This window comes from Nuphar pumila, chromosome 3 (genome assembly GCF_984573655.1).
Source record: "Nuphar pumila chromosome 3, dmNupPumi1.hap1.1, whole genome shotgun sequence".
NCBI lineage: Eukaryota > Viridiplantae > Streptophyta > Magnoliopsida > Nymphaeales > Nymphaeaceae > Nuphar > Nuphar pumila.
This window is the reverse complement of record NC_143251.1, coordinates 110,534,733-110,547,309: the sequence shown is the minus strand read 5'-3', so window position 1 is coordinate 110,547,309 and position 12,577 is coordinate 110,534,733. Positions and strand designations below refer to the sequence as shown.

The following is a 12,577-nucleotide window of genomic DNA, read 5'->3' as shown; positions in this document are numbered from 1 at the left end:
ACTTTGTGAATTTTGCTTTATTTGCGGACGCCGATCCAATTACTTATGAAGAAGCATCTCAAAAAGAGAAGTGGAGAATTGCTATGAATCAAGAAATGGACTCCATTGAAAGAAATCATACTTGGGAGCTGACTGAGCTCCCAAATGGACACAAATCTATTGGCGTCAAATGGGTATATAAAACAAAATTCAACTCAAATGGAGAAGTTGAAAAATGCAAAGCTCGACTGGTGGTAAAAGGTTACAAGCAAAGGTATCGCGTTGATTTTAATGAAGTTTTTGCTCCTGTGGCTCGCCTTGAAACAATTCGCATGGTGTTAGCTTTGGTTGCTCAAAGAAAATGGAAGGTCTTTCAAATGGATGTAAAATCAGCATTCTTGAATGGTCTCCTTGAAGAAGAAGTGTATATTGATCAACCTCCGAGTTATGTAAAGAAGGGTGAAGAAAACAAAGTGTGTCGATTAAAGAAGGCTTTATATGGGCTAAAACAAGCGCCAAGGGCTTGGTATAGTCGCATTGATGGATACTTCTTGAGGAATGGATTCAAACGGTGTCCTTTTGAGCATACTTTGTTCATCAAAGAAGGCAATCAAGGGGAGTTCTTAGTCATATGCTTATATGTTGATGATTTAATAATTACCGGCACTAGTGCAAGCATGTGTGAAAATTTCAAGAAGGATATGATGCACGAATTTGAAATGACTGACATGGGGCTTCTCCATTTTTTTTCTGGGCATTGAAGTAAAGCAAGCCGAAGATGGAATATTCATATCTCAAAAAAGGTATGCTGAAAATATATTAAAGAAGTTCAGAATGGAGGGTGCTACACCTCTTAATACTCCCATGGAAGTTGGCTTGAAACTTAGCAAAAATGATGGTGAGAGAAAGATCGATGCAACTCTCTATAGAAGCCTTGTTGGTAGTCTTATGTACTTGACTGCTACAAGACCTGATCTTATGTTTGTTGTCAGCATGATTAGCAGATTCATGAAATCTCCTTCTAATACTCATTGGGACATAGGCAAAAGAATTTTGAGATATGTGCGTGGCACTATCAATTATGGAATTCATTATAAATGTGTCGAAGATTCAAAATTGGTGGGTTTTTGTGATAGTGATTGGGGTGGAAATAGAGATGATAGTAAAAGCACTTCAGGTTTCGTTTTTCACATTGGCGCAGGTGCAATCTCGTGGGCATCGAAGAAGCAAGTTGTTGTTGCTCTCTCCACAACCGAAGCTGAGTATATTTCATTGGCTTTTTCTAGTTGTCAAGCTCTTTGGCTAAGGTGGATTCTTCATGAGCTGAAGCATCCTCAATGTGAAAGCACTCCTTTGTTTTGTGACAATAGTTCAGCCATAGCACTCACCAAAAATCCAGTTTTTCATGGCAAAAGCAAGCATATTTGAATCAAGTATCATTTCATTAGAGACTTGGTCAAAGATGGAGATGTCAATGTCAAGTTTTGCAAGACCCAAGACCAAGTGGCTGATATCTTTACAAAAGCATTGAAGAATGAAACTTTCAATAAATTGAGAGAGAAATTAGGTGTCGTTATAGTCTAGCTTAAGAGGGGCTATTGGAATTATAAGCTAGACTCTTCGTATTCCTCCCTCATTTTTGGGAAACTCATTTTACTTTAAGGGTTGTTGGAATTATAAGCTAGACTCTTTGTATTCCTCCCTCATTTTGGGAACTCGTTTTACATTAAGGCTATTTGCAGTTTTCTATGCAACTCTTTGGGTTCCTCTCCCATTTATTTCTTTTCCTTGAAAATGTAATAGTCTTTTAGTTTTTCTATGGTAGGAATTTATCTTGTAATTAAATTCTGGTTAGGCTTGAATGCTATATATATAGCAACCATGTATCCTCATTTTGACAAGTCATTGGAATGTATTGAAGCCTTTTGTAGTCTTCTCCTTCTCTTGCACCATTTCTGTGTGTTTTTCATTCTAGAGAACAATCTTCTTCTCTAGTTTGTTGCTTTATTTCCAACACTTTTTAGCAAGAGTAGTGACTTGTGAAGCATACGGGTATAGCTCACTTGATTCATATGATCAGAGATGGTGGTCTATATGATTGGTAGTTTTTGATGATCCACTTGCTCGGTAGGTCCTACCGACCACGTGGGCCTTGCAACCAGAACATCATGACTTCAGATATGAAGTGCGGTTCAATTTCTCAATTCGATAGTTGGCATCTTAAATATGGCACTATGATACCTGTGAAGAAAATTATGGCTGCATCAAAGTGAACCCCTTGGTTAATAATTTTGAAACAAAACATTCTTGGAGGTTTGTGTTAGTTGCTCTCATGGCCTTGAGCTTGTGAATAAGAAGCTTGGTCGAGGGGGTACCCACAGAGTTGTACGACCACGGGCCGGACTGTAGGCACGGTAGGTTAAAACCAATGAAACTTGGTCTCTGATCCTAGATATAAAAAGAAAAAAAAATCAAAATGAACCTACTGTACAGACTTTCACAAATATTTTAGAATTTTACAATACTTTATGTGATACTCGTCAACAATTTTGTAATTATCGGACTTCGGCAAATTTTATGATTTTCGCACGAAACTCGTAACAAGTTTCGCAAATTGTTTGGATTTTTGCATTCTTTTTTAGGAATTTCGTAACCTCATATGCAATTTTGTTGATGAGTTTTATGGGGGTGTTATTTTAGTGTCATGACCTGCAAAAATCAGAAATTCTCACCTGCGAAGGGTAAAAGAGGTGAGAAAAAATTGAAAACCTGCGATATTGTTCATTCCGTGGATTCAGTAAATTGTGGAGCATTTTAGAAAACACGTCATTTTCATCTTACAGTATAGTCATTTTTGGAAAAAAAAAAAAACTTCCCATCTTTCCTATGCTCTTACAGATGATGAGGAAAAAGTTAACTTGGGTCTAAACAAGTGCATGTGTTTGAATAATTAGGCGTTTCTCACTAAAAGGAAGTTTTATTTACAATTACACTAGGTTTTCCATGCTTCTAAGAAAATAAATATCTAAAGTTGAGAAAGGAAAACGTGGAACCACCCTGAACCAACCAAGGGAAGAGTAGAGCATTTCAGGCTACCATAACTACTATCTGTTACCACCGAGGTGGCTTCCCATGTAGTAAGCGGGGTCCTGTGTCAAGATGAAGGCCTAAGATCAAATCCCTCTGCCACATGGGGCGACTGTTGTTCTGGTAGGGGTCTGCCTAACCCCAGCTTGCCTTTCAAAAAGAAAAAACACTACTGACTGTTCTCCAGGTTAATGAAGATGCATGGTTTCATTGGTTTGTGGCATATTGCAAAGAGGTGATGCACAGTAGACCATACAAATTAAGTATACTGCATGACCAACACTTATGGGGTATCCACAGCATTCGGATAAACCTGTCCTAAGGATTTGCGGGTCTAAAGGTCAATGTCACCAATTTTCACTTATCAGTTTAATATAAAATTGGATGTTAAGTCCATAACGAATACACCTCAAAGGGGTTTGGCATAGTGGGATGGGACCTAGGCCGCTAGGCAGGTGGTCTAGGTTCAAATCCCATGGGCATCACCCCTTGCGCAAGCCAAAGTGTGGCAACTCCCTAGGAGGGAGGGGTAAAGCCCACACAGTTTTACACTGTCAAGACAGTGACCGTAAGTAGAGAGGTAGAGCTAGCATGGCTAGGTCTTCGATCCTGAGGGTGGTTTCTCTGTGTAATAAAAAAAGCCCATAACAAGTACCCAACTCATTCCAAGCATCTCTAAAGCTTAAATTTGTCTATAAGAATAAGCTCGTCAGTTCCCATATAAAAACGTTATGATGGATAGCACAGTCCTTTGTTTTTGTGATATTTATTGAGGAGAAACCTTAGTTTAGGTGGTGGGATCATGGAGAGATCGACACTCTGTCATATGGCCCACCTTCAAATGGTTAAAACCTCCTAGCCACCCCCCTTTGCTCACCAAAGAGCCTGCTGCTTCAGCCTTAAGGCAAGGGATGCACATCCTGGCTATCAAACTTGTCGTCAGGGGTGTCAATGATTTGGGCTTGGCTTAAATCTCACTAGTTGGATTTGGTTTAAAAAAAATAATCTGATTGGAGATCAGATCAGATTCAATTTTGCATGGTTAGATCTGATCATATTTGGATTATCGGTTTCATGATAATTGATGGCGTTCATTCTACAACGATCAAGTTTTTCATTGATCAGACTTTCCATATTGAATTTTTATCATTCATTTAGTGAGCGACATGTTTTAGATGATGAATTTTCGATGTTTAGATGCATTTTTTAAAGCACTTAAAATCAATGGCCCACAATACTTTATATTGTAAAATTTTAAATGCATCATGAGCCGTTGATTTTTCATGTTTCAAAAAACATGCCTATATATTGTAAAGTCTTCATGTAAAACATATTTTTTATTAAATAAATTATAAAGAACAAATATATGAGGTCCAAAAGATGAAATGCGCAAGCATTGAAGAAGGGGAGCCATCAGATAGTTGTTGGTTGTAGATTGTAAACTTTCTTCTGGTTGGATGGTCCCCGTTCCCTATATATATATATATATATATATATAGAGAGAGAGAGAGAGAGAGAGAGAGTATAGCAGACTAATGAAATCTACCACGAGTGAAAGGGGACTATGGCATGAGAGAAACTCTTTATAGACAAAAAGAAAAGTGATGGACAATATGATGCCTATCCATCTCAAGGGTGACCAGTAATGCTCAAGAAAGACAACAATAATGGCCACCACTTGGGTGTTCACACATAAGGAGACTATGTTGATCGCCATGCTTCCATAACAATCATGATGTTTACTGAATTTAGCAAAGCGTTCAAGAATGTACACAAAACATTCACCTATTCTCCATTGATTTCTCTTGAAACTCAGTTTTTTTTTAAGGCAAGCTGGGGTTAGGCAGACCCCTACCAGTTATACAACTATACCATTGGGTTTTGAACACGTCCCAACACAAGGTGACGTGCACTAGCTGCTCCTACCAGACAAGCAGAGCCCCTCGTTGGTGCTTGAAACTCATAGTTCCTTGAAGGGCAAGAAGGTGAATCTAGAATATAGAAAACCAATACCACAAAGTTGGCAATTTGTGAATGTCACCAACTTGACGGGACGTAACAAGTTTGAAACCTGTACCTGTCCTTTGCCACAAGGTTGAAGCTGGGTGTACTTTCCGGTAGGCAGGGGGGACCTCAAGGGTTTTACCAACCAATGTGCAGTCAATGATTGGGGGGGAGGGGGGGCAAAGGATTATTTTAAAAAAAAAAGGAAAGAAAACGAATACCACCATAAAACTTAATACTACTGCTAAAACCTTTGTAGTCTCCACTATTTTCCCATCCAAATCTACCATTCGGGAGAGTTTGAAGGTGAATAAGGTAGGAGCATTATGAAAAGACAGAGCTACATACCAACATAACATGATTAAAAGGTGACCGGATGCAGCCAAAGGCCCAAAATGCAAACTGAGAACATGAAACCCAAGATAAAACAAAAATGCCTAGTCGACGCCAACCTACACTAACCCCAACATGTGAACTCACTTGTCCAAAGGTGGAATCCTCCAATCTCATAAACAATGCTACACAAAATACAGCAAAGCCTTGGAATTCAAGAATGCTGATTATCATAATAATAAGCTTTTCCAATAACCATCCGAATACAAAAAATCACACAATTCTCTCCCACAATCCTATGTAGTTGATAGCTCAGCACCCTGCACCAGCAGATTATATAGATAAACACGAAGTCAATGGGCTTAAAAAGATAAACATCAAGTAAATGAATAAGCCTGTGATATTAAAGGAAGATATGATGAAAAACTAGAATACTAGCATTAAAACATCATCCTTCAAACTCCGCAACAATTTCCTGAACGGCAATTCAATGTTTTAAACATATCTAGGAGTCCGTATGTTTGATCAGAAAATGATAAGTGATAAACACCTTACATGTCACGCTAGGCAGTTATGACCATCATGAACAGGTAACTGAATAGCTTAGGCAAAAGACATGGTGACAAAAAGGGTTATAAGTCGGCCGGTGGAGGGAAAGACTAGAAACGCGCCCATGGTTGAAGAACAACATAGTAAGCACACAGCAAGTTTATCCAAAAGGAGATTAAAGACGAATCAAGAAAGCATGAAATACCAACAGAATCAAGACAGTAAACAAGACATTTTGAAGAGGCAGTACCAAGCAACTGAGGTGAAGAGTAACAGCTGATAGAAACAAACAAGAAAAGCAGGTAATGAAATCCAAACTAGTTATCAAGGACAGTGCAACTGCTGCTGTTGCTAAAATAAAGGCAAGTAAATGAGAGAGAGAGAGAGAGAGAGAGAGAGAGAGATAAGGGGGGGTGGTTGTGCTGGTGCAAGGTAGAAAAACAACAGTAAGAGAAAGAGGAGCTGAAGAGTTCACTGATAATGAAGGTATGATATGCAGCTCCCCTTGCATGCAGATTAGCGTTTAGAGAAGGAAAACCATGAATCATTTTTATAGAATTGTTATAGGAAAAAAAAAGTGAAGGGTACAAATGCAGCATATCAAGTATAATCATCAGAAGATTCAGTCTCCTCTAGAAAAAGAAAAAGGATGACAGGAATGCTGATTTCCAACCTCTCAAGTAAACTCCACCAAATGAATGGTCACTAAAGCGAAGCCATGAACAACTACTCCAACGTATTTGAGAAAATCATCCTGCTATGCTAAAGGTAGATATACAGAAATCTCCACAAACTGCACCCTGCTGTGTCAACAGGCTAAAACATATGTGATCATGTGGAATAGCAGTAAATAGAAGGAAACTGATTCCATCTTCTGAGAACAAAAGAGGAAATGCAACTCATTTCATGGCCAAAGCCTACGGTATGCATATTCTAGACCTGGATGGACAGGTGCCTCATGAGATTAGCAACAGTTAAGGGAAAGAGTACTTTCCACAGGTTGTTTATGAGTTTCTGCCAGTGCTATGTAAATCCTTGAGTATGGGCACAACATGGAACCATGCAGGTTTAGACCTAATCCAGTTCCTAAATACATAACGTTTCATGACAGGTAGGTGCGTGCTTGTCCAAAGAACATGTTAAAGTTGGCCCGAATCTTAAGATATAAGCTAGTAGACGAAGTAATAAATGTTCCTGGATTGACCAGGACAAATCATTGAAAAGTCAGGCATGGAAACTTTCAGCAATAAGATAATCCATTAATGAAGAGATAAAGTAACAAATGTGGCACCTTGCTATCATGGATAAAGCCAGTCAAAATCGTCTAAGAAGAATAGGCCCAAAACTGAACGTCAATGACTCATTACTTGTCGAACATCAAATTTTTGTAACATGTTAGAAAATCAAATGAAACAGCCATGAAGAATATAAGATTGAAGTAACAAATGACAGTACAGTCACAGATGAAAGCCAAAGATGATAACAGCACCTACATCCAAAGAAAAATTATCGACAAAAATGGCACATGATAAAACATTAAAGGCAAATGGTTCAGTTGATTCAAAGAAAGACCAACCAAAAAAGGATACAATGGACTTTTTGAGATATTATAGGGTTTTCTATAGACCTCAGCAAAATCTGGGCTGTACAATAATATAAGAATATGTAAATAGTAAATTTCAACAGTTTTTTCTTTTGCAAACAACTAAAAAGGCTAAAAAATTTAATAGTAAAAAGTTCAAGGTAAAAAACAAACATATTTTGACTATAAAAAAAGGAAAAACATTAAAACATAATTACAATATAAAAATAAGAAAAGCATGAAAGAATTAAAATATAAGTGGTATTTCGAAATTATTGCAACATATCCAAAATATCAGCAATATATATGACAATTGTATGGACCAAAACAAGAATTGAAGACTTAGTTGAACAAATCACAAATAATAGAAAAGGACTATGGACCTATGTCACAGGGACTCGGCCAACTGGGTGCCGCACCCACGTCGACGCGACGCGGGTGAGCGTGTGGGTGTGGCACCCGGTGCGGTCAACCTGACCCTGGGTGCGTATGCACCCAGGGTCATTTATGTCTAACTTTTGGACTTTATATATATATTTTTTATTTTTTTATTTTTTTTGCCACACCCCCGCACCCAATTTTTTTTAAAGTGCCGCACCCCCTCACCCTCACCCATGTGGCATAGCTATGGACAGAATGAGGGCAGAAATGTCACTATTTTCTCAATGTAGATCATACTATACATGCAGGCTACTCTCAGGGAAGGTTAACACAAGTCAAAGAACTGCTGGTTACCTGCCAAGCAAAGGACATAGAAACCCTGAAAGAATTCCATCTAAAGTCGGAATCGTACTTGATAAATACAAGTAGTGCTCTACACCTTGCCAAAAGAAAAGACATTCTGGAAACAGGAACGGCTTTTACAAGCATTTGTAGTTCAAATTTGAGGCCAAGATGTACATTTTGGATAATATCATATCAAATCCAGAGGAATACAGGATGTTACTGGTACAAGTATCTAACTTTCATCAGCCATGACATTTTCTATTCAGCTAATGAAATAAACATCCATATATGCAAACCAAAGAATGGATCATCTGATCACTAGAAAACACTGCACTCCTGTCTTCAAGAATAATCTCAAAAATGTCAAATCATACAAGGGTTGTGACGGCCAAATCAAATATAGACCAAGCAACAACAAGAGAAACAACAGTAGTAACATATAAAAGGCAATAACAATAGCAACTAGGGACAAGGATTGTAGCATCAGTCCCTTTTTCTCGATAGGAAAGCTGGGGAATAACCCCCGTAGTATTTGATTATGAGACCCCTCGCTTATGATAGTGCAACATAACAAACCAGCTATCTCACTCGACCCCGTGTAGTATCAGTCCTTGATGCAAAGCTATCTAGCAGAATTTTATATTGAATAACCAAGTGTTGTAGCAATTACTTTAAAGTTTAAAGTAAGCCTTTCATGGGAATATCAGATATGTCCAAATAAGCCAACATTTTGGTGATCAGCAAAGAAAAGAAATAGTTGCACAATTTGCAAGGGCAAGTAAACAACTAGTTAACATTTCCAGAAAGGTTCATAAATCAGAGTCAGCATGGTAGCTGCTGATCGTCTCTGATGTACACCATTAATATATCAATGCCAATGTTAGACCTTAAATGAAAACCAAAATCGTTCCAAAGCTAATGCATACAACAGCAGTGAAGGTATAAGTCTACAAGCAACACAATGCTTAGCCAACATCCCAACTGGCAACCATAAAAAAAAAATAACAAAAGAGGAACGAGAAAAAGAGCAAAAAAGAAAGATTTGATGGAGAATACTGAGCTTTTCTCATATCTTGATACTCAACAGAAGTGAGATTCAAGAAGAAACACATCCCAATCACTCACAGAAGAACAAGAATAGATGAGAAAACTAAACAAACCGAAGTAAACATTGGGACTCTGTTGCACTCCTATTCACAGATGGTAGTTCTATCCTATAGAGCAGTTCAAACTGAGGCTGATGCTAAGCAACCATACCTCTTTGTATTTGCTCATACATGCCAATTCAAGAGTATCATCTCTGTGAATTATGAGTAGAGGAAGAAGACCCACTTCCCCTTCTCATCAACACCACCGAGGCAGCATTACTCAATTTAGACCTCAGCACCATCGTCCCTTTACTCCCACACACCAAATGAGTGGCCGAAGACGACACCCTCCTGCAGCGCCTACCCTGCCCACCAGCTGCTGCCCCTTCGTCCATCACCGCCTCCTCCTCCCCACCTCCGACCACCGAACCAGAATCCACCGATACAACAAGTCCCCTCCTCTGCAACTTCAACCAGCAGACGCTGGCCTTGGTGACCGACCTGCACCTCTTCACCTTCAATTTGATCAGGTTGGGGCATCCCCAACCGATCGCCTCGATCCCACAATCGGTAATATGGCAATTCTTCACGCACAGCTTCCTCAGTGCACCGAACCTCTCTGCAACGCACAACATCTCTGCATCCCCTACTGAATCAGTGTTGCAGAGTGCCATCCTCTCCAAGCTCAGGCAATTCTCCGCCAACGCATTCAATCCGGCAGCGCTCACGGCAACTCCCATTAACAGAATTTCCTGCAATTCCGAGCACTTGGCAGCGATTGAAACCAGTCCATTGTCTCCGATTCGATTGAACTTGCAGCCGTCCAAGTGTATCTTCCTCAGCTTCCTGCACCCGTTCGCCACTGCAGAGATCCCCACATCAGTGCAATCCGTCGCCCGGCTGAGGAACAGCACCTCCAAGCTCCGGCATTTCGAGACCGCGGAGAGGCCCCAATCTCCCAACTGCACGTTGTCGATCTGCAGCTCGGTGAGCCCAGCCAGGGCGTCGGCCGAATCCTCAAGGATCCGGTCCCAATCGCCGGAGCTCCGGCAGACAATGAGGGTCCTGAGCTGCTTCGAGGACCGGATGAGCGGCGAGAAGAGCTGCCCGTTGTGGAGATCCTTCAAGCAGAGCCTCTGCAGCCCGTTCTCCACTTCCATGGTGGCGCCGTGCTGCTGCGGCTGAACGTCGAGCTTCCGGAGGCGCTTCACGGAGAGATCCTCGAGCCCCTTGCAATTGGAGACGATGGAATTGAGCCCGCGGGCGCCGAATCCGCACGACCCGCAGGAGAATTTCTTGAGGGAAGGCGAGCACGAGAGGGAGAAGGAGTGGAGGCCGTGGTCCGTGATCTCGACGCAGCCCTTGAGCTTCAGTTTCTTGAGGCGGGGGAGGCCGGAGGCGATGCGGGCGAGGGCCCTGTCGTCGAGGGAAATGAGCTTCCGGGAGCACTTGAGGGCGAGGACTGAGACGTTGTCGAAGCGGAGGAGGAGGTGGGGGAGGAAGGGGGAGAGGTCGGAACGGGCCCGGAGGATGAGCCGCTGCCGGGACTTCGACTCGACGGCTTTCCACCGGCGGCAGACGAGGGAGGAAGCGTTGCGGTCGTCGCAGCCGAGCTTGGAGAAGATGGTGGCGAGGCACTCGTCCGGGAGGAGGAGGAGGAGGTCCTGGTTGGTGGCGTCTCCTTCATTTGCGGATGGGGTTGTTGAAGAAGGGGATGGTGAAGAAGAAGAAGAAGAGGAGGAAGAAGAAGAAGCCTGACCCATCTTTCTATTTCCTCTTCTTCCTCTCAATTTAGGGGAGCCGTTGAAGGAAGAAGAGCAAGTGGGAAGCCAGACTATGAGAGGGTTTTCAACTAGAAGGAGGGAAGAAGTAGGTTGTGAGAGCAATGAGAAGGATTTGCGGAAGAAGGGGATATATAAAGGTGGAATTGGAAAGCAGAAAGACGGTATTTTGGTTACTCCATTCTTTCTAGTTTAAGATACCATGAAGAAAAGTAGGAGGAGGTGAGAGATGAATTTGATTTTAGCATGAGAGGCAAGAGCAAAGAGAGACTCTCAGGCGGAAAATATGGGGTGGGGACGAAGGAGGTTAGGAGTAAAAGACGAATGCGGAAGAGAAGAAAAGAACTATTGGTGTAATGCAGGAGATGCTTTTCTGGGTCATCACTTTCTTACTTTAAACTGCTGAGAGAGAGAGAGAGAGAGACTTAACAATGAAGCTCGGGAAAAAGCAGATGGAGAAGAGCCAAGAGATCGGGAATATAAATAAGAGAATACAGACGAGAACAGAAATCTCATTGTTGGAACTGAAGACAAGGGAAGAAACCTTTTCCTGCTCCCTTGTCACGCCATGAAACAGAGGAAAGAGAGCTCAGAGGATATGAGAGTAAAGACGTCAGAGGGTCGCAGGAATCCAAAGGACAAAAGAGAATTCTTTGCTAGAACCGAAATTGAAATTGTGGGGAATGAGTTATAAGTTTTATGATGCCTCCCTAGTTTACTCCTTGTTTTACATCTTTTTACTCTCTTGTCTGCCTTGAAATTACCACTCAACTATTGTCTGCTGCAGTAAGAAACAGATAATGTAAATTTGAAAATTAAGAGCTGTAAAAGCTGATTTTGTTGTTGTTATGGATCAGAGTCGTCGTTTAGATAAAAGACAAAAAGTACAAGACTATGGTGTAAGAAACATGAAGCTTTCAACGAAAACCTGTGTGGCACTTGTTGGGGTGCCTCGTGCTTGTGCCATAAGCATCGAGTGTATTTCCTTATGTACATTTGATATATACTGAGCATGCAGGGAATATGCCATTGTTTGTTGAGATATTTGTTAGAAAAGTACACGCCCAAGGGTTAAAAGGGAGTGCTTTGAAATTCAATTTGAATCATAGTGGTTTTGAAGTTGTCTTCTGTCATTCCAAAATAGTACCCTTTGTTGACCATTTCTTTTTGCCAGTAAACCTTGGTTTAAAACTTCAAATGGTAAGTCATGCTCCTCAGGGGTTTGGCGTAGTGGGATGGAGCCTAGACTGTTAGAGGGGCAGCCTAGGTTCAAATCCCATGGGCGTCATCCCTTCACAAGCCGAAGCTTGGCGATTCCTTGTGGTCGAGAGGTAAGCCCAACATAGACAGAGACAGCAGGCTGAGTCAGCAGCTTAAAAACCAAAAAAAAAATCTCTTTTCCTCAATTTCTGATACCCCATGGACTCTTAACTTTTACTTTTTTGATG

The 12,577-nt window shown here is 41.1% G+C and overlaps 1 pseudogene; it reads right to left on the bottom strand.

Moving 5' to 3' along the window:
* LOC149843284 (F-box protein SKIP2 pseudogene) overlaps nucleotides 1-11,111 on the bottom strand; it is a 61,657-nt pseudogene extending 50,546 nt beyond the window's left edge.
* Between the last annotated feature and the right edge of the window lie 1,466 nt (nucleotides 11,112-12,577).